This window comes from Miscanthus floridulus, chromosome 7 (genome assembly GCF_019320115.1).
Source record: "Miscanthus floridulus cultivar M001 chromosome 7, ASM1932011v1, whole genome shotgun sequence".
NCBI classification, from domain to species: Eukaryota; Viridiplantae; Streptophyta; class Magnoliopsida; order Poales; family Poaceae; genus Miscanthus; species Miscanthus floridulus.
The window spans coordinates 111,178,229-111,201,590 of NC_089586.1; the positions used below are offsets into that span (position 1 = coordinate 111,178,229).

Genomic DNA, 23,362 nt, shown 5'->3' on the forward strand with positions numbered 1-23,362 from the left:
ACAATGGTCTTCGTAGAAATCCCAAAAGTGATGGCCAGTGAATGTAGTTCTGAGGTCGGTGATGATGCTATTCGGGAGACCAAATCTGTGGACAATATCTTCAAAGAGCTCGTTTGCTTTCTTTGCAGTAGCCGAGACGAGCAGTTTATATTCAATCCACTTGGAGACCTTATCGATGGCAACATACATGTACCAGAAACCACCTGGTGCTTGTTTGAAAGGGTCGATCATATCCAGTCCAACGCATGTGAAGGGCCAGGAAGCTGGGATGGTTTGCAGTTCTTGTGCCGGCATGTGTATTTGCTTAGCGAAAAATTGGCATCCTTCACAATGTCGGACGAGGTCTTCTGCATCAGAGATGGCTGTGGGCTAATAGAAACCAGCTCAAAAAGCCTTGCCGACCAGTGTTCTCGAGGCCACATGGTTGCCGTAGGAACCAGAGTGAATTTCGAGGAGCAACTTCACTCCGTCTTCTTGGGTGATGCATTTTTGCAAAATCCCTTCCTTAGCACTTTTCCTCATCAAGTTGCCATTTACCAGCATGTAATGTTTGCTTCGATGAGTTAGGCGTTCGGTTTTAGTTTTATCAGCTGGTACCTCGGCGCTAGAGAGGTACTTGATGAATTGTTCCCTCCAATCGGCGGCCATCAAAGGTACCGCAAGTACCAGCTGCTCGGCGGGTGGAACTTCCTGAATTTCTTTTCTTCTTTAATGGACGGCACCACAAGATCTTGGACGAAGACCCTAGGTGGAACCATGGCATGAGAGGAGCCCAACTTGGACAAGTAATCGGTGATCTGATTTTGGTCGCGTACCATGTGGTGGTACTCGATACCATAAAACTTTCCCTTCAAGCTTCCTGATTTCGGCGCAATAAGCGTCCATCTTATCGTTGGAACAAGACCAATCTTTGTTATCGGTGGATCGAAGTGGTGGAGTAAGAGGGTCTCTGATCCTGGCAGATCTCATTGACTTGACAGTGTGCTGCTTTAAGCATGGCAGCGACCTTAGCGAGCTCGAGCATCTGTGGGAGGCGGGCAAGCTCATTGGCGGCCACTGCCAGATTGGCGCTTGGAGTCTTAAAAATGTCGTGGCCATTGATGCGGAGAAACTCTTCATCGAGATTGTGCTGGAGTGGCCTCCCTTGCGAGTCGAGCTGCTGCTCGACCATCAAGAGGGCGTGCTCATTTGCTCGGTGTTGTGCATGGTTGACGTTTTGGTTCTCGTGAGCGGCGCGTTCCTCCTCGATCTTGCCGTTCCAAGGGGGGCTATCGACGCTGACGTTGAAGATCGCGCCCCCTGGAGAGGAGGGAGAGGAAATTGTTCAGTGGAGGTTTCAGCGAGGGTCTCTATGGAGTCTTGGGACTCAGAGCCTAGGCTCTCCTCTAGGATGGTGTGGAGGGACACCCTAGGGTGCCGGCTGACATGGAGCATGTTGACGGCCGGTGGAGGCTGGTCGGTGAGCTGGTCGGTGAAAGGATGAGCGTCTCCTACCTAGCCGGTGAATTTGCCCCTTAGGGCATCTTGGAGAGTGGCGGTGGCATTGGCGAGCCTAAAGGGTAGAGCCATAATTCCCAGAGTCTTCCAAGCAGCCTTTGGGAGGTCTAGATTGGTGGGTGGTCGGCGCTGAACAAGGGTATCCAAAGCCGATTCGGTGATGGAGAGGCAATCAGCGAGCTTGTGACCATCCTGATTGATGGAGCGATCAGATCATTGCTATTGATCTGCCTCCTCTGGTAGCAAGGAAGCAGGCAGTGAGTTGTTGACGAAGGCGACCTCGAAAGTGGTTCCGAGATCGGATCTGCAGTTGCAGGTGTGGGGGCGATCGACGCAGAATCGATCTGCACCAGCTCGAGGAGCTCTCTGACTCCATCAGCATTGATGATCCACGAGATCGATCCGACCATGAAGATCTGGCCGAGCTGCGGGGGGGACGAAGAGCCTATGAAAAAAACCATCTTGTTCGATAAGGAAAACAACACGCACACCCCCTACCTGGCACGCCAACTGTCGACAGAATATCATCGGTAGTCCTCCGAGGGGTATCTCACGAAGGTAGATTGATCGACAGAGGAGCATGGGATCAAGAATAAGAAGACAACAGAGACACATGAGTTAGATAGGTTTAGACTGTCAGTATGATGAATACTCTACTCCTATGGTCTGTTGGTTTATATTAGCTATCATATGATATTGCGTGAGTTTGGAGAGGGTCCCTGCCTGCCTTATATAGTCCGGGGAGCAGGGTTACGAGTCGGTTAGATCTAAGAGATAACTGGAAAGTAATAACTGATTATAGGAATCTTGGGATCATACATATCCTAACAGATCTTGTAGTATCTCTAGGATATCTTCTCGATGTCTTGCGGGAGGCGCCGAGCAGAGTCATGCCCCGCAAGGCTTCATCTTGTGGGCTGGGCCACCCCAGGGGGCGTAGTCCATGTGGTCTGTCGTGGGTATCCGGGGTTGTACCCCCACATGTTTATATTCCACTGTTCAATTAAATTGTTCATAACTCTGATAATATGATTTCATTCCACTGTTATATTAATAAATATTATACTCTGATGTTGTATTAAAAGTGATGTAAGAAATGGTTCAGAATGATGTAAGCTTTATTTTCTCATTTGTGATCCTGATGGCAAAAATGTGGATTTTTGGGTTCTCCCCTAGGGTGTGCCCAACGGAACCGAGTAATTTAGTGTTCTCCCCTGAGTGCTTAGTGTCTAATGGAAGATGAGCACTGCCGAGAGGCATTAGATTAGGCAGTTCTGCCACATAGCTTGCCGGCAAGCAAGTGAACCTTGGTAAAAAATCATTGTGTTCATCATTTGATTCTGAGGTGATTGGTCTTCATTGGTATTCATTCTTGTGATTGATTGGCTCCTTCCTCGACACGGCGGAATAAACAAATTGCTCACTTACTTTACTTTACCGCAAACTAGTTGTCAAGCTCTTTAGTGTAGCTAGTTGTGAGAGCTTTTTAGTTTGGTTAGTGTGGCTCTTTAGTTAGCCTTTGAGAGCACATTAACTTAGTGTAGTATCATAGCTATTATGTGGATAGAAACTATATAAACTAGAATTGCATTTTTAGTAGGCTAGCGCAACACTTGCTTCGCCTCATAATTGTCTAACCGGCTTGTTAAGTGTTGTTGTAGAATTTTTAATAGGCTATTCACCCCCTCTAGCCAATTGGACCTTACATCGTGGGTGCTTCCTATTTAAGTCCTATGGCCGGCTCAAGCTTAGCCTCTTTGCCATTTGCATTGACATAGCAACCTTGTGAGCTTAGCCAAAGCCCTCCCACTCATCTCCATCATAGATTCAACATCTTTGTGAGATTGTGAGAGAATTCAAGTGCATTGCTTGAGTGTTTGCATCTAGAGGCACTTGGTGTTCATGTTTCACTGCGAGATTCGCTTGTTACTTTTGGTGGTTGCCGCCACCTAAATGGCTTGGAGCAGCGAGGATCGTCGAGCCAAGGTTAGTGATTGTCTCCGGCTCCGATCGTGGTGATTATGAGGGGTTCTTGACCTTTCTCCGGCGGAGAGCCAAAAGGTACTCTAGTGAATTGCCCGTGACTTGTGTGATCCTGATCTTGTGTTGGTTGTGTGGCACCCTATTGAGGGTTTGGCATGTGATGCCAATTAGCGTGTGAACCTCTAAGTGAGTGAATCGCCACAACGAGAACTAGCTTGCCAGCAAGCAAGTGAATCTCGGTAAAAAACATTGTGTTATCATTTGATTTCGAGGTGATTGGTCTTCATCGATATTCATTCTTGTGATTGATTGGTTTACTCCTCGACACAGTGGTATAACCATCTTGCTCGCTCTCTCTATATTACCGCAAACTAGTTGTCAACCTCTTTAGTGTAGCTAGTTGTGAGAGCTTGTTAGTTTGGTTAGTGTGGCTCTTTAGTTAGCCTTTGAGAGCACACTAACTTAGTGTAGTGACATAGTTATTGTGTGGATAGTAACTACATAAACTAGAATTGTGGTAGATGACTTGCATTTTTAGTAGGCTAGCGCAACACTCGTTTTGCCTCATAATTGTCTAACCGGTTTGTTAAGTGTTGTTGTAGAAATTTTTAATAGGCCATTCACCCACCTCTAGCCATTAGGACCTTTCAATCGGTGGTCGGCATCCGCGTCCATGTCCACGGGGCACGGCTAGGGTCGGCATCACCGTCCCCTCCCATGGTGGCCGCGGCGGCGATGGAGGAGGAGCGTCGGTTGCGTCAGTCCACGCCCGTGGAGGCACGGCGGGAGCGGGAGCGGTGGCAGGCATGGGAGTAGCCACAGTGCAGGGGAGGTGGTGGGTGGGACGACGTCCGAGTGCATCACGGTGGGCTACTGCTTCCCCTACGCGGGGATGGAGCTCGTCGTGCTCGCAGCCGTGGGCATGCCCGCCACGCGCTCTGCGCTGGGGCGAGGTGTAGGCGTGCCTCCCATGCCGCCGTGACCAAGAATGAGATGGCGGGGATCCTCACATCGAGCGCCGCCTCCCTGACCATGATGGCGGCCAAGGACAGCAACGGCGACGAGCGGGACCAAGCGGTGTTTGGTGGTCGTCGGCGAGAACGCGGCCACCGTAGAGGTGGTGGTGAAGGCGGTGATGGATAGGGTGAGCAAAGAGGAGCTACAGCAGCGGCACGAGCGGCTCAAGGACCTCCAGTTTGTGCCCTACTCGGTAGCATCCTTCCAGCGGAAGCTGAAAGAGGAGCATGAGTGCGGGCGAGTGAGCTCCATCCTGGTGCGGGCACGGGCGAGCGAGCTCCACCCTGGCATCGGCGCGACGCGAGGCTGGTGCGCGGTGAGGAGGAAGGTGGAGCTAGGTCACTGACAGCTTGGCTCCACTAGACAGAGAGAGAAAAAAGCAAGAGGATAAGACAAGAGAAGGGTATTTTGGACGTTTACACTGATCGGGCACATAGGTAAGTGCTGTCAAACGGTAAAAAATCAATCGAACACAGATGGAATGGCTTAGAGAGCAAAGAAGTTCAGAATGATGGCACTCGTAGGAGCTCATCTTTTTCAATGGCACATGCATAATTACAGACTTTTAAAAGCATAAAAAACCACTCTATCCCCTACTCACCAAAAAAAACCCCGACACACACGCTCCCTCCCCTCTCCCTGTCCTCTCTCTCGATCTCTTCGTGATGATAGGCGGGGCGACGGTGCCCCCAGCCTGCACTAGCCACCTCCCCCTCCCCCTCTGTCCCCCACATAGGTGAGTCCTGACAGCCTCTTCTCTCCCCTTCCCTCTCTCTCCCCATCTCTCTTGACGCGGGTAGGGCAACGGTGCGAGCGGACCTCTATGGTGGCTAGGACTCAGCGCGGTGGTGGCCGCCCTTCTCCTCCTCCACGACCCCCTCGCACCGCACAGTGACGGCGGCGGCGCCGACCTAGGGTTTCGCCTCTCCATCACCGGCCATCCCGGTTTGCTCTCTCTCTCTCTCTCCTAGAGCAGCCCTAGCACGGGGCTGCCGGCCACGTCGGACCTCCGCGCTCCCCCCCCCCACCCACCCTCCCATCCATCTCATCTCTATTGGTCCCATTGCAGTCTCCTCTCTGTCCCTCATTTGATCTGCACTAGAGCTTGACGGACTGATTCCATTCGTACAAGAAAGGGCACGTGCTTGCCCCTGCTCTCCATCCCCATCTCTCTATTTATTACGCAAGATGAACAGATCAATACATCCCTTCATTTTCTTCCAAGGGGAACAATGTCTACCTGTGTTATGTATATATAGCCTGATCATATATCATTGCTGATGATGTGGTGAGGTGCATCCGGTAAATCCGAGCATATTTGTATGCCATTGCTGTTTTGCCTATTATGTTGACCATATTTCAATGCCAATGATGCTGAAAATAATTTTTCCCCTCTGAATGATGGCATGTGAGAATAGGCAATTATAGTTATCACTTTTTTATGGTCTTTTGATTCTCATTTCAAGTCAGCCATAGCCATATGTTGTGATGAAGACTTGGTCTTTTATGATATTTGTACTCCACCTTTATTCAGCTGAGGCGTATGGGGTGACGCTAACCATTACATACATATAGTCCTTTTTGGTTGTCTTAGTGAACTGAGGCAATTTGGCATATGCAATGATGAGCTATTTTTTCTGGCCAACAATCCAATCTTGTTTCGTGCGCTTCACTGCTATCTGCAAAAAATTATGTTGTCGAAGCTTTGTGCTCTTGTGCAATTGTGCTGTACTATGGTTTGCTCCGCCAGCCCTTCTTTGTGGTTTCTTGTGATTTGACCTATGTTTACTGTTACTTATTTCCTATAAGGCATGTTACCAATGATACGAAAAAGGGTGAAGCCTTTCTAGCTTATCACAGCCATGATGGTTTTCCCGTTGCTGCGTTTCCAGCTTATCACAGGCGTATTTCCATCTGTGCACATTTAGGCCTCTCAATTTTACCATCAATACGTCAGACTGCAATTACCTTTCATGCTTATATTTGTTTATTTTCCATTGCTTTCCTATTGCTCATGATGATTTCGTGGTTCCATCATTTTTTCAGATATGAGCTCCTTAGTAATGTTGGTCTTATAATGTTGGTCTTCCACATTGCCTTTTTTCTTGCACATTAAGTTTTGCAATGGTTCGAATTGGTGTTTTCCTTGCAACAAATTCATATTTGTGGGGTTTTGATACATCAATTGTTCTTTAGTGCTGTTAAATTCATTCTCAGCTGTCCTGTGTACATCTACTGGTATGTTATTTTGGTTTCTGTAGCTTCTACAGATATGTGTATCATTGAATCCATGCTTTTGTATTCTGTTACATTGGGACAGAAGCAAGACACAGTGTCAATCTAGTTCGTCAACTTAAGGATGTAGGCTGCTCCAATGGTAAGATATTGAGTCCATGTACTTTTGAAGCCACATATTCAATTTTAGTGTTAATCTCTTGTGGCATTAACGAAGCAGCTTGTGTATTCATTCATTTCGTATCCTATTGGGTTTGCACTCTTATTTAGCTAGATTGTGATGATTTCATTTCTTACCATTGGTTTTCGTAGCGTGTGTCCTCTGAACCTTCTTAGTTTTCAATGTCATCCCTTTACAGGTTTTACTCGGTATCAATTATTCTCCTGCCTACCCAGTTTCCTTTTTTGTGTTTTTTTGTCTGCCCAAACATGTGACCATGTATTGCTAGCCTATGCAGCCTTAGATTCATTCATAATATTTCACAGGGACATTTGACTTTTTATATTACTACAGCCAAATCATGTAAATTATTGGGTTGCTATGTGTTACCAAGAAATGAACCTGTAGCCTTTCAAGCTATGTGAGTGACTACCTTCCCACCTCCACATGTTCAGTTGATGAAGTATTTGTTGATTTGTTGTTGCCTATCAACATGCCATTTTTACATAATATTAATGCGCTGAAACCATATACCAGTTTTCCCTATCTTATTCCCAAGGCGCTCTAGACAACAAAAAGATGCATGGCTTCTTCTTAACAATACTTGGTTCTTTTACCAACATTAGATGCTAACAGATTGAGTAATACATTTTCCTGTTGCAATGTACCTACTAGCATAGCTCATGAGCCAATCATTTAGCATTTCTAACATAGATACCACTGTTGGGCAGCTGTTATGCTTTTACCGCTGAATTATTTGATTATTTCACTCTCAACAATTGAGTTCTCTATGCAAGGCCCATTTGCCAAATTTTGTACTCCTTTCTAACAAGGTGCAAGTATCTGTCAAGGGCATTGTGTCTCTATAGTCTGGTTTTATGTGATTGATTCAAAAATTATATGCCTCAGATATGATATCTCTTTGTTTTAGTTTTTTTGCTATACGGCGTTGCCGCCGTGGAGTGCGTAGGGGAGAACGGAGAAGGAGCTGAGACTGGGAATTGGAACGGAGAGGGTAGCAAGTCAATGGTGCAGTGGGGGTATCACCGGTGGCAGCGGTAGAACTGCGCGCAGCCACCGTCGAAGAGGAACCCACCCGCTTGGGAGGTTCTATTCTTCTTCGATAAAACTGATTACATTCCTAAGTGCATCAGGTGCATTTCCTTCCTAACAAACAATGGTCTAGATCCTAAAAACCCTCCCTAATTATTCTCTTACTAAAACTAAAAAGGCATTAGCCACTGCTGGCCGTGGTCCTCCTTATCATGCGCCTATAATGGCGACCTATGAAGGAGTCCACAACATTTCCCTCCTCCCCAACAAATAGCTCATCCACAAGCTGAAACTCTGGGTAGCGCTCCTTGAAATCAGCGAGCAGCTCCCAAGTGGCATCAGCAGGGGAACATCCTGCCCACTGCACCAACAGCACCCAGTGACCTCGGTTCAGACGAGCTCGAACCACCTGAGAAGGAGTAGGCATAACACGACCATGAAGAATGGCCGGTAACGGCATGATTGAAGCAAGCGGATCACCTTCATACTTCTTCAGCAAGGTGACGTGAAAGACATCATGTATGCGCGCCTTTGGAGGGAGTTGCAGATGATAAGCGTCCATGCCAAGCCGCTCGATGACTTGATAAGGGCCAAAGTAGCGTGGCCCAAGCTTGGAGTGGGAGGCAGCCGTGATGCCCACCGCTGTGCGCTGCTGCAAGCATAGCAGCACCTAGTCACCAACAGCAAACTCCACATGGTGACATTTCTAGTTCTGGTGCTCCTGCATGGTGTCCTAAGCCAAGATGAGATGCTCTCGAATCTCAGCCAGGAAGATATAATGGTCGTGGAGCTGGCGATCAACAGCAGCCACACAGACTGCACCCGGCGTGTAAGACATCAGCACCGAAGGTGGTCTGCCATAGACGACCTCAAATGGTGTAGTCCGAAGGGTAGATTGGTATGAAGTGTTGAAGCAAAACTCTGCCCAAGGAAGCCACTACAGCCACGAATGAGGCCGATCACCAGCGAGGCACCACAGATACATGACAATGATGCGGTTAGTCACCTCAGATTGACCGTTCGTCTAAGGATGGAAGGCCGAGCTACGCAAGAGCTTAACCTCGGCCAGCTTGAACAATTCTTCCAAGAAGTGGCTGGTGAAGACCATGTCACGATCACTGACAATCGAACATGGAAAGCCATGGAGCCAGATGATGTTATCGAAGAACGCCCGAGCCACGGACTGTGCGGAGTAGGGGTGGCTTAAGGCCACAAAATGAGCCATCTTGGAGAAGCGGTCGACGACGGTCAAGATGACTGACTTCCCGCCAACTCATGGAAAGCCCTCCACAAAATCCATGGCGATGTCACTCTAGACATGGGTCAGCACAGGCAAGGGCTGAAGAAGGCCTACCGGGTGGAGATGTTCCGTCTTGTTCCACTGACAGATAGCGCAGCTGCATACAAAGTCACGAACAAGGCGGTGGAGGTAGCTGTTGTAGAACAAAGCTCACAGCCAGTGAAGAGTCTTCTGGGCACCCTCATGACCGGCCTCATGAGCATCATGGAGTAGCTTTGGCTACCAGCTGGAGCCCTCTAGGACGAAGACACGGCTGTTGTGGAGCAGCAGGCTGTCAACAAGCTACCACCCTGCAGGAGCCGTGCCCGCAGCAAGCTAGCGGTATATCTCCTAAGCCGCTGCATCCTCTTGTAGCTCAGCACGCAGGGTGTCGTAGTCGGTGAAGAGGGGCCTAGACAGGGCCAAGACTGCAGCCTCCGCATCACGGTGAGACAGTGCGTCGGTGACGGTGTTGAACTTGCCAGCGCGGTACTCCACTGTGAGGTCATAGCTGAAAAGCTTGGATACCCACGTGTGCTATGGAATGGTCGTTAGGCGCTGGTCAAGAAGGAACTTGAGACTCCAGTGGTCGGTTCGGATGGTGAACGCACGACCCTAGAGGTAAGGCCACCAATGATGGACGGACAGCCTTGACCAGCCTAATCAGCTCATGTTCATATGCTAGGAGCTTGGCATGGTGAGGAGCGACCGGCCGACTGAAGAAGACGATGGTGCCGTCGCCTTGGTGCAGCACCACGCCGAACCCAGCGCTGGACGCTTCGCAGTCGATGATGAAACGCTTGGTGAAGTTCGGCAGCTGAAGCAACGGCGCGGTGACCAGCGCTGCCTTGAGCATGACGAAGGCAGCTTCCGCATCGGCCAACCAAGTGAATGCCTCCCACTTAAGGAGGGTAGTGAGAGGTGCTGCCATGCCTCCGTACCCAGCGATGAATTTTTGGTAATACCCAGTGAGGCCGAGGAACCCCGCAGGGCACGTGTGGTATGCGGGCATGGCCAAGCTTCCACTGCTGCGACCTTCTCAGCATCCATGGTGACTCCGTTGGTGGAGATGATGAGGCCGAGGTAGGCCACGGATGGTTCGCCGAAGTAGCACTTGGATCTTTTGGCGAAGAGACGATGATCACGCATGATCTGCAACACTGCTTTAACATGCTGTAAATGTTCAACCCATGAATGGCTGTAGACTAGGATATCATCAAAAAAAACCAAAACAAAGCGGCGGATGAACGGCTTCAGCACATCGTTCATGAGCGCCTAAAAAGTCGCCGGTGCGTTGGTGAGGCCGAAGGGCATGATGAGGAACTCGAAGTGCCCCCGGTGTGTCCGAAAGGCAGTTTTGGCGACGTCATCCGGGTGCATGCGCACCTGATGGTACCCACTATGCAAATCAATCTTGGTGAAGAAGTGGGTACCCCTCAGCTCGTCCAGGAGTTCATCCACCACTAGGATTGGGAACTTGTCCTTGACGGTGGTGTCGTTGAAAGTGCGGTAGTCGACGCAGAAGCGCCAACTATCGTCCTGCTTGCGGACTAGGAGCACCGGAGAGGAAAATGGTGACGTCGACTCCTGGATGATCCCTTGGGCGAGCATGTCCTCGCACTGCCGTTTGATTTTGTCTTTGAGGAGTTGTGGGTACCGATACGGGCGCACCACCACCGGAGGAGTGTTCGGCAGGAGATGGATCCTGTGGTCATGGTGGCGTGGTGGTGGTAAACCATGGGGTTCCTCAAAGATGTTGCCATATGACTGTAGGAGCTCCTCCAACACAGCACGGGAATCAGTGATAACGCGTGCCACCAATCCCCTGCTGTTCACACCAATCCAATGGTGAGAGCGGCCGTTGTACCAGAATGACATCGCCAGGGCGCCGAAGTCCTAGACGATCGGCCCTAGCGTCCAGAGCCATTGGATGCCAAGGACCAAGTCAAAGCTGCCTAAGTCGAGCGCGAAGCAGTCGATGGAGAAGGCCTCGCCACCAATGGTAATCGGTGTAGCTAGACAGATGCCCGGGCTATGCACCCGGTCACCATTGGCCACCATGACATTGAGGCCAGCGCGTGGGGTGATGGTAAGCCTTAGGCGTTGTGCCAGCGTAGAGTGGATGAATGTGTGCATGGAACCAGTGTCCACCAGTGCTCATAGCTGGACACCACCGACCGTGACCTACAGCAACATGGAGTCAGCGGAGTTGAGGCCAGTGAGCGCGTGGAGAGAGATCTCCACATCATTGATCTCACTAAGGGGGTCGTCGTCGCCATCCACCAAGTCCATGAGGAAGACGCCCTTGGCGGCGCACTTGTGGTCCTTGCTGTACGGTTCTGGGCAAAAATAGCATTGCCTATTCTGGCGTTTTCCTGCATCTCGGCCAGTGTGAGGCGATGAAAGCGTGGCCATGGCCCTTCCGGCACTGTGGTGCCAGACGTAGCCAGGGCGGCCGATGCAATGGTGCGATGACCTGGCCCTTTAGGCGCCGTAGAGCTGTTGACAACAAAGGTCTCCGCCTGGCGCTGCTCGAATGCCCGCATGAGGCTCATGGCCTTCTGAAGATGGCTGGGTACTGCATCTCGACGTTGTGGGCCAATGGTTGGCCCAACCCGCCGGTGTAGAGGTCGATCACCGTCCGTGTGGCGAGGTTGTCACAACACGAGAGCAGGGCCAGGAAGCATCACGAATAGTCCTTGACAGTGCTTGTGCAGACCAAGGCATTGATCTCAGCGATGGAGTTGGTACGGATCGGTGGCCCAAAGTGGAGGTTGACGAAGTCGATGAACTATGGCCATGAGACCATACCAAAGTCACATTGCATCTGGTAGTACCAGTCAGCCGCGGTACCGCTGAGGTACAGGGACGCCATCCACACCTTCTCATCTTCTGGAACACGATGGCCACGAAAGAAATTGTCGCACTTGTTGAGCCACGTTAGTGGATCAGACTCGCCGTCGAAGTTGGGGAAGGGGATCTTGGGTGGTCTATGTGGCTCACGTGGTCGATCGAGGGTCCGGCCACCATCGTAGGTGAAGTCGTGGAAGCTACGCCCATACTCATGGCCAGCACCGTCAACCCGGCGGCCCGAGCGGTCCTCGTAGTCGTGGTCGTTGAAGTCGCGCCCGCGGTAGTCGTCATAGCCGCGCTCATGGTCGTTGTAGCCGCGACCATCCCAGCCACATTCACCCTGGCTGTAGAAGTCTCGATTTGAGGCACGCGAGTCGAAGCCATGGTCCAACCGCTCCCGCTCCTGAAGGGCACATTTGTGGAAGTTGGCCCAGGTGCGGTCACACTCAAGGTCAGCCGCGTCGGTGTCCACATCGTCGTGATAGGTGGCGTCGTCGGCGCCGTATTTGTCTTCCCCGCCAGTGCCCTTTCCGACGTCGGGTTTGCCAGTCTCCACACGAGCGAGGCGGGAGGCGTGGGAGTTCAAGCGGTTGTTGATGGTGGTGATTTGAGCCAAAATCTTATCGAGCTTTGCATCCATGGCCGCAGGATCAGGCACGGTGCTAGACATTGATGTCGATGCACCAGAAGGGGTCTCTGATACCAAATTGATATGGCGTTGCTACCGTGGAGTGCGTAGGGGAGAATGGAGAAGGAGCTGAGACTGGGAATTGGAAAGGAGAGGGTAGCGAGGCAATGGCGCGGTGGGGGTATCGCCGGCGGCAGCGGCAGAACCACGCGCAGCCACCATCGAAGAGGAACCCCACCCGCTTGGGAGGTTCTATTCTTCTTTGATAAAACTGATCACATTCCTAAGTGCATCCTTTATAGTCTAGGTGCATTTCCTTCCTAACAAACAATGGTCCAAATCCTAAAAACCCTCCCTGATTATTCTCTTACTAAAACTGAAAAGGCCTTAGCCACTGTTGGCCATGGTCCTCCTTATCCTACGCCTATAATGGCAACCTATGAAGGAGCCCACAACATATTAGTATATTACACTAGTAGAGAACAGACCTTTGATCCTCGGCCAAAATAGGCTCTAGTCCCGGCATTTTTTGTGCCCGGGACTAGAGAGACCTTTAGTCCCGGTTGGTGGCTCCAACCAAGACTAAAGGTCCATGCCCAATGGCTACTGTGCTAGACAGAGGTGGCAAGGACCTTTAGTCCCAGTTGGAACCACCAACCGAGACTAAAGGTAGACTTTTACTCCCGGTTGGTGGCTCCAACCGGGAGTAAAGGTCTACTCCCAGGCCGTGGCTATGCTGGGGGTTGGAAAGTTACCTTTAGTCCCGGTTGGAGCCACCAACTGGGACTAAAGGTCCCCCCTTTATATCCCGGCTGTCTCCTTCTTCCTCCCCGAGCCCGAGCTCAGCACATTGTGAAGCTCACTGCACTAGTGTTCTTGCTTCCTCCCTCCATTGTTCCTCCATCCATTCTTTGATTCCTCCATCGATTTCTTCGATTCCTCCACCGATTCTTCAGTTGTAAAGGTTACCAATCTCATACTCTTATTTTTCATCATTGGCTTATCTCATATTGTTCACTATATATATATTGTTTTTATGGTGTTTTTTTTCAACAATTTGAGCTCAAAATAACTTATAGTTTGCATATTTGGATGAAGAAAGGTTAAAGTAGGTATTTAAAATTAGTATTCACTTTTTATTTCTAGCATGCATAGCACACTTCATTGTTTAGAGATATAGATAATTTTATAGTTTCTTAATTTTATTTGTTTATAAATGAGAAATTTATAGTGTATTAAAAATGAGTATAGAGAGTAGATGGCAACTGCTTCTGGGTCCTCAGCCTCTCATGGGTTTCTAAAGCGACTTAGGCCAGGCCTCCCTCTCATTCCATGCGGCAAGTGTCGTGATGAGACGAAGATTATGATGGAGTACCGAGTGAAGAAGGAGGGTCCCAATAAGGGTCGTATCTTCTACAAGTGTCCGGATCGCAATGTGAGTTATTTTATCGTATTTTATGATTATGGTTAGTTTATACCTATTTTCATGATGGTTGTGATTAAAGTTCTAATTTTTTGTTTTAATTTCAGTGTGATGGCAGTGGATGATGTTCAGGCTTCTACTGGGAGGAAGAGTATGTTGAACTCGTGCAAAAATATCTTGCACAACAGGCAGATACAGCGGCTAATGAGGCAGTGATCCAGCCAAAGAAGCCCAAAGATGTTGCACAATCGGGGGATTTGTCTATTTTAGTTGAGATTGGTCGCGAAATCCTTATGCTCCTGAAATGTATTTTAGCTTTAGTTCTTTTAGTGGTAGTTGGGATTGTCTACATTGTAGCGATGCTTTCATAAATTTGTACCTTTTGTGGTGGCACGCATGTTGTATAAATAATTAATTATGATCTAGGTTTTAATATGGTATTTATGTCATGTAATGCAGATGAGCCGGCATTGGATGTACAATGCTGATCGCCGCTCCCAAGAGTTCATTGACGGCGTGCATTCTTTGTTACGTGTGGCCGAGGCAAACAAACGCGACGGTTTCATGTGCTGCCCATGTGCCATATGTAAGAATACGGTGGAATATCCTTGCTCAAGGACTCTTCATTCACACTTGTTCAAGTCAGGTTTCATGCCAAACTATATTTGTTGGATGAAGCACGGAGAAACCGGTGTTGTAATGGAAGAAGGTGAAGAAGAACAATGGGACGACAATGATATTATTCCCGATGGTGCGTGCTTCAATGATACTGCAACGGGAGAAGCTGAAGAAGAGGTAGCCATAGAAGATGAGTCTACTGATGATCTTTGTCAGGTCATTCATGATGCACAAAGAGAATGTGAAAGTGAAAAGGAGAAGATCAAGTTCGAGCGGATGCTAGAAGATCACAAGAAATTGTTGTACCCAACTTGTGATGCAGGGTAGAAAAAGTTAGGAACCACACTAGAATTGCTGCAATGGAAGGCAAAGAATGGTGTATTTGACAAGGGATTTGGAGAGTTACTAAAAATCCAAAAGAAGATGCTTCTGAAGGACAATGAATTGCCCGCCACTACCTACAAAGCAAAACAAGTTGTCTGTCCTATGGGGCTAGAAATCGAGAAGATACATGCACATCCTAATGACTGCATCCTCTACCATGGCAAAGAGTACGAGAAATTGGATGCATGCCCGGTATGCCATGCATCGTGGTATAAGATCAGGCGAGATGACCCTGGTGATGTTGAGGGCGAACGTCCGCGGAAGAAAATCCTTGACAAGGTTATGTGGTATGCTCCTATAATACCACACTTGAAACGTCTGTTCAGAAACAAAGAACATGCAAAATTGTTGCGATGGCACAAAAAAGACCATAAGGTAGACAATATGTTGAGACACCCTGCTGATGGGTCCCAGTGGAGAGCAATCAATAGAGAATTCCCGGAGTTTGCAAATGACGTAAGAAACTTAAGGTTTGCTTTAAGTACAGATGGTATCATTCCTTTTGGAGAGCAGAACAGTAGTCATAGCACTTGGCCTGTTACTCTAAGTATCTACAACCTTCCTCCTTGGTTATGCATGAAGCGGAAGTTCATTATGATGCCTGTGCTCATCCAAGGCCCGAAGCAACCTGGCAATGACATCGATGTGTACCTAAGACCACTTATTGACAAACTTCTCATTTTGTGGAATAAAGAAGGTGTATGTGTGTGGGATGAGTACAAATAGGAACACTTTGATCTGCGAGCATTGTTGTTTGTAACAATCAATGATTGGCCTGCTCTAAGTAATCTTTCAGGACAGTCAAACAAGGGATATAATGCATGCACACACTGCTTCGGTGATATTAGAGGTGTACTCTTGAAAAATGTCAAAAGGTCGTGTACCTTGGCCATCGTCGATTTCTTCCTGCAAATCACCCCGTAAGAAAGAAAGGCAAGCATTTTAAAGGGAAGGCAGACCACCTGACCAAGCCTCACAACCGAACCGATGAGGATGTACTCGATATGGTCAATGATGTGAAAGTCATCTTTGGAAAAGGACATGGCAGCCAACCTATTCCAAACGACGCTAACGGTCACGCACCCATGTGGAAGAAGAAGTCCATATTTTGGGACCTACCCTATCGGCAAGTCCTAGAGGTCTGTAGCTCGATCGATGTGATGCACCTAACGAAGAATCTTTGTGTGAACCTGCTAGACTTCATGGGTGTGTATGGAAAGCCTAAGGACACATTTGAAGCATGATAGGACCTACGTTGTTTGAGAGAAAGAGACAACCTGCATCTAGAGAAGATAGATGATGGATGCCATTACTTACGTCCTGCTAGCTACACTCTAAGCAAAGAGGAGAAGGGAATCATGTTTGAATGCTTAAACAACATCAAGGTACCATCTGGATTCTCCTCGAATATAAAGGGTATTATAAATGTGCCAGAGAAGAAATTCTGTAACTTAAAGTCCCATGACTATCACGTTCTCATGACGCAATTACTTCTAGTTGCATTAAGAGGAATTCTACCTCCAAATGTACGTCTAGCCACCGTGAAGCTATGTGCATTCCTCAATGCAATTTCTCAGAAGGCAATTGATCCAACTGATCTAGCTAAACTACAGAATGATGTGGTTCAATGTCTCATCAGCTTTGAGTTGGTGTTCCCTCCTTTCTTCTTTGATATCATGACACACCTCCTAGTTCACCTAGTCAAGGAGATTTTCATTCTCGGTCCTGTGTTCCTACACAACATGTTCCCTTAGAGAGATTCATGGGAGTCCTGAAGAAATATGTTCACAACTGTGCTCGCCCAGAAGGAAGCATCGCCAAGGGCTATGGAACAGAAGAGGTCATTGAGTTCTGTGTTGACTTTATTCCTAACCTTGACTCGATTGGTGTTCCTGAATTGAGACATGAGGGGAGACTAAGAGGAAAGGGGACACTAGGGAGGAAAACATATATTGATACGGAGGATGATTATTTCAATAAAGTGCACTACACAGTTCTACAGAACTCCTTTTTGGTAGATCCGTATATTGAGACACACAAGGATCTCTTACAATCCAAGTTTTCAGGGAAGACTGAAGCTTGGATTACGCATAAGCACATGGAAACTTTCGGCGGTTGGTTGCGAAAAAAATGTCAAGGTGATGAGAGCATCCATGAGCAACTGTATTTATTGGCTATGCAACCATCATGGCATATCATCATATACAAAGGGTACGAGATAAATGGGAACATATTCTACACAGTAGCCCAAGATAAAAGGAGTACCAACCAAAACAGTTGTGTCCGCATAGATGCCACAGACCCGAATGGGAATAAGCAGACATATTATGGCCACATAGATGAAATATGGGAACTAGAATATGCACCTACTTTGAAGATCCCATTGTTCAAGTGCCAATGGGTCAAGGTGATCGGAGGTGGGGTAACAATAGACAACGAGTATGGAATGACAATAGTAGACCTTAGTAATATTGGGTACAAAGACGAACCATTCGTCCTTGCCAAGGATGTGAATCAGGTGTTCTATGTCAATGATATGTCTACCAAACCAAAAAGAGGGAAAAACGATAATGACTCAACCAAAGAGCCAAAGCGCCACATAGTTCTTTTAGGGGAAAGAGTCATCGTGGGAATTGAGGACAAGTTGGACATGTCAGAAGATTATGAAAAGGATGACCGAATTCCGCCGTTCAAAGTGAACAAGGACCCTAGCATCTTGGTAAATGATGAGGACACTCCATGGTTATGACGCGATCATAACCAAGGGACATACGTAAAGAAGAAGTTCACTGTTGTGCCCACCTAATGATATAGTGATTTAATGTAGTGTGTGTTTGAGATATTATCTAATAATTGTAAATTCAGATGTTTATTATGTCGTGTTTCAAATTAAATCAATGTTTGATTTGGTGGGATTTCTCTCTCGAAAAGTTAAATTAGGATATTGAGTGATGAAAAATTAAAATATTAACGTTAAAATGATGTGAAAACAAATTTCCTGTCCAAAACCAATAGTTTTAATAATTTTAATTAAACACTACATTTTTGCATTAACGAAATAATAAATATTAGTTACATTATGTTTTATAATTATAACAAAAAATAAAAAAAGTTAGGTTATAGATTTTTCCTATGTGCAATAAAGAAAAAGAAAATCCATATTTTTAACAAAATAATTTTATGCCTTTTATTTAATTTACTATGTATTTAACAAGACTATTGCATTTCTATTAAAAAATTTGCTCAAAACAGGCGGGTAACGAAACTGCAGCCCACCTTTACTCCCGGGTGGGAAGCCCACCCGGGAGTAAAGGTGGGCTGTAGTTTCGTGGCCCGCCAAAAAAACCTTTACTCCTGGTGCGTATTACCAACCGGGAGTAAAGGTAAACCTTTGCTCCCGGTGCGTGTTATCAACCGGGAGTAACGGTATACCTTTACTCCCGGTTGGTAACACGCACCCGGAGTAAAGGACCTTTACTCCCGGTGGGGGGCTGGCACCGGGAGTAAAGGGGTGTGGCATATATATGCCAGTGCCCAAACCCCTCGTCGCCCCATCTTCTTCCTTGCGTTGTCGATCTTCGCCGCCGCGCGCGCCATCGCCGATTCCTCTCCCCCGCTGCGCCCATGCCACCCGGCCCGCCACATTGAGGACGCCACTGCCACCCCGCCTGACGCCGGTTGTCGCCACCACCTCGCGCGCGTCCGCGGTCCTCGCACGCGTGTTCGCCGCGCCGCTGCCGCCGCCACCCCATCGACCCGGCCCCAACATCGCCGTCGACCTTGGTCCCCACGACGTCCTCCACCTCTACGCCGACCACACCGACCACCGCCCTCGTCTTCAGCCCTCCACCGCGCGCGCCACCCTCCACCACGCCCCCGATGACCTCGCGGCGCCAGCTGCTGCCCGCCCCGGCCCGACGCGCGGGCCACACCCTCCAGCACGTTGACCGCAGCCCCGGCCCAAGCCGCTCCGCGCTGACGATGCCCTCCACTGCACCGACACTACCCCGGCCTGGCCCGCCTCACATCATCATCGTCAGCACGCCGGCTGCCACCCCTAGTTCACGCCGAGCACCACCCCCGGCTTGGCCCGCCTCACGTCATCGTCGTTAGCAGAGACCGCAGTGTGCGCGCCCCCGACGCCGGTCGCCACCGTGCCGACACGGCCTGGCCCGCTCTGCTGCGCCGACCATTGCCCCGGCCTACTCTGCGCCGACATCGAGACCACGCCGCTCGCCTTGTCGTACGTCCTTGTCCTCGATCACGATCCATATGTTTTCGTCATTTGTATTCATATGCATGTATATATACGTTGCGGAGCACCGCCGCCCTCGTTCGCCCATGCATTTCTATGTATACGGTGGAGCACCACCGCCCTCATTCGCCCTAGGGTTTAGGGTTTATACGGCGGAGCACCACCGCCCTCGTTCACCCTAGGGTTTAGGGTTTATACGGTAGAGCACCGCCGCCCTCGTTCGCCCTAGGGTTTAGGGTTTATACGGCGGAGCACCGCCGCCCTCATTCGCCCTAGGGTTTAGGGTTTATACGGTGGAGCACCGCCGCCCTCGTTCACCCATGTGTATAAACATATATACTGCGGAGCGGAGCACCGCCACTCTTGTCACACCGCCCTCTCTCATGGCCTAGTTGATCAACATTCGTATTATCCTTATCGTTAACGCTAAACAATCACACTAGGGCGAATTGCGTCGGTGACTAGGGCGAACCGCGTTGTTGATGTCACCGACGTGGTTCGCCCTAGTCACCGACGCAATTCGCCCTCGGCCATTTATGTATAGCCCTAATTCACCCTAGTACCGACGCAGTTCGCCTAGTGTGGCGAATTGCGTCCGTGACCGAGGGGCAAGATTTAATAATGCATATTGTTTGTAGATTTTACGCATGTAAGCAAAGATTTGACGTACTATATATTGGTTTTGTTTTTTGAAGCTAGATGGCCGACCCGAGAAACATGGATGAGGAGGAGTTGATGATGAATTTGATCAACACTGGCACTCAAGTTGCCGGCGATGATGGTGCTAAAAATAACGTGCAAGAGGATGCAGATGATGGGAGTTAGTACTTAGCTCTTGAACAAAATGAGCAACAAGATATTGGCCAAGTATATATTTTTTATTATTAGCTATATATATTATCATATGTCTTATGTGTGCTCATGACATTAAAAATAATGTTTATGTTTTGTAGCCCTCTAGATCGACATCAACAACTACAATGAAGAGTAAAAATGTTCGAGGTCCCAAAAAGCCATTGGAGGGCCGTTTCATCATCTCGGAGTTCAATGTGGATACAGGCGAACCGGGGGGGCCAAATAAAACGAAATTCATGCACCACTGTGGTTACCTTGTAAGGGACCAGCTCCTGATCAGTACTCGTGAATGGAAGAAGAAGACCAATGCTCCTCATATCAGTTTTGTCTTCGATCGTGACAAGACGTTAATTTGGAATGATGTCTTGGAACATTTCACGCTCCAAACAGATGGTTATGATGATATAATAGATGGTGATGAATTGAAGGAGTGAGTTAGGGATTGGGTAATGAAGAAGATGGCCACCCAGTTTCAGACTTGGAAGAAACACCTATACACGACGTATGTCAAGAAGAACATAGCACTAGATTTCACTGTCCCAGACCCGATCTCAAAGCAGAGGCCCTATTGGGATGAGTTTGTATAGTACAAGACGTTGGAAGAGGGTGTGAGTCGGGTGATAAAGAACCAATGTAATGCCCAACAGAAGACATACCACCATAACTTGGGATCAGGTGGCTACCCGACTGCCATTAAGAAGTGGAACAAAATGGAAGCAGACCTTCTTGCCAAGGGTATCACACCAGAATCACTCGAGTGGGGAGAGTGTGCAAAGAATTGGTTTTTCGCTCATGGGGGAACACTGGACCAGGAGATAGGGAAGTGCGTTTATGGCGCAAGACTGCAAGAAGCAACAGAAAGATTGTTTTATGCTCAGAGAGCTACTGCTAGTGGTGCATTCAGGCCCAACAGAGAGAAGAATGAACTAACATATGCCATCGGGACTATTGAACACGGTGACCGAACTAGAGGCAAAGAAAGTGTCTCGTGGGAGCATGGATTCCCTTAGGACAGACCTTCCTACAGAAGCCGCCAGAGAAAGAAGGAAGAAGAGGCACAGCGGCTCCAGAGGTTGGAGGAAGCGGTGTGTGAAGCACAGGAGTGGGAAAAAACCTTGAAGCAAGAATGCAGGAGGAAATCAAAAGGCAAGTGCAAATAGTAGTGAGTGCAAGCAAGCAGGCATCAGAGCCAAGAATCAACATTAGCCCCCCTACTCAGTTGAAAAGCAGCTGCGCTTTCACAGAGATACCAAATCAAGGGGACACAGGACTGCGCTTCCCTGTGGATGACGTCACTGAACCTTGTACATCATGTGAGCTACACATTCCGAAGGGGAATTCCACAATCAAGGTGGCTATCGGTCTTGTTAATCCTATTGACCGAACCAAGACACTAAGGATTCATGGGAATATAATCCAAGAAGGATATGCTACCATCTCGGTAGATAAAGCTGAAAAAGATTTTAGTGATTTGCCTCTTGACATTCCTGGAAGTGATGGCGAGAAGACTCTAGGAGAAGCAGAGAAGACATTCATTCTATGGCGCAAGCGCTACATCATCATTCCTGGGATGTCGCCTCCACCTCCTAAACTACCTCACCATAGGTGCGGATGAAAACACTACATCATTAATTTATATTGGCTTAAATAATTAACAATCTGCTCATAATAATATGTCATTCCTTTTTTTGTAGCAGATCCTCTCCCAACCTAAGTCCAATTGTTCAATCGTCAGATCATCATAGTGCTCTGTACGATGACAATGTGTTGGAAGGCGAGGCTACATCCACACCATCTCCAAGGAGGTCTCCAACACCGCAGCCGCCACCTCCAAGGAGGTCTCCAACGCCGCTGCCACCACCTCCAAGGAGGTCTCCAATGCCTCCCCCGCCCCCGCCTACCAAGAAGCCAAGTACTAGCAAGAGGCCAGCCCCGCAAATGAAGAACCAGCCCCCGTCAGCAAAGAAAGTCACCGTGAAACCAAGGGCTATTCCCAAAATAATATCTGAAGAGAAGGAAGAAGTAACTGATGCATATAAAAAATATATGTACAGATTCTATGACAAACTTAAAAAGGATCAAGAAGTAAGAAAAAACCCGGAGAAACCGTACTTCTTCGTAGCTCTAGATATTCTAAGAAAAAAGGTGGCTTCTTACCAGCAACAACAGCGGGAATCTCGTAAGCCGTCCAAAGCAACGTTAACGGACTATGACCGCACTCTCACCAAGTCAATTGAGGCGGCATAGAAAAAGAAGCGAGCAGGGAAAGGAGTTGCACAACTCGGACAACAATCGCACCAATCAGTCCCCCCGCTAGTTGTTGGTAATGAATATGGTTTGAATTTAGGATTAATGCATCAGGCAAACATACCTCCGGATGTCGATTTGGATCACCTTGGTGAATTTATTGAAGAGACTGGTCTCGACCTTTACCAGATGTTTAGTGATAGAAACATTGAGAGTGCGGCGGATGTTGATATTTGGAAGAAAAAATTTATACTAGGCCAAAGTCTATACAACCCTCAAGCCTTAGGTGATCTGGGGATGCAAATGTACCTGCTAAACAAGTTGTACATGTAGGCGTCTACCGGTGGATACTTCTACATTGGTGTCAGAATTAGAGACGAACATTGGTTCCGTGGCGATGATGTTATGTATGTTGACTTTGCAGAATTTCATCAACTATGCCAACTGACCTCTCTGGACAAAGTTATCATTAGCTGCTATTGCCTATAAGTAATAATTCTTTCGATCTATTATTAAACTCATCATATGTGTGTATATGCATATAAATTATCCTAACAAGTACTATATATATATATATGTAGATTTACAATGACAGAGCGCAGAAAGAAAGGCTGCAATAAAATTAATTTTGTTGATCCCCATATAGTATTCAAAGACCAGTTACTCCAAAGCCTAATTGGAAGTCTAAGTCAGAGAGTAACCTCATGAACTTCTTAGTGAACCAACGCCACAAGAAGGATATACTCTTCCCCTATAACTTCAAGTGAGTGTTAATAATGTCGATCATCCTTAATGGCTCATATGTTGATTCTAGTTAATTAATGAGTGTTATGCGTTATATCCTATAAACACATGCAGCAATCACTAGATATTGA

At 48.0% G+C, this 23,362-nt stretch overlaps 1 pseudogene; it reads left to right on the plus strand.

The window, feature by feature from the left end:
* LOC136466060 (uncharacterized) overlaps positions 1-4,623 on the plus strand; it is a 35,298-nt pseudogene extending 30,675 nt beyond the window's left edge.
* Positions 4,624-23,362: the final 18,739 nt, after the last annotated feature.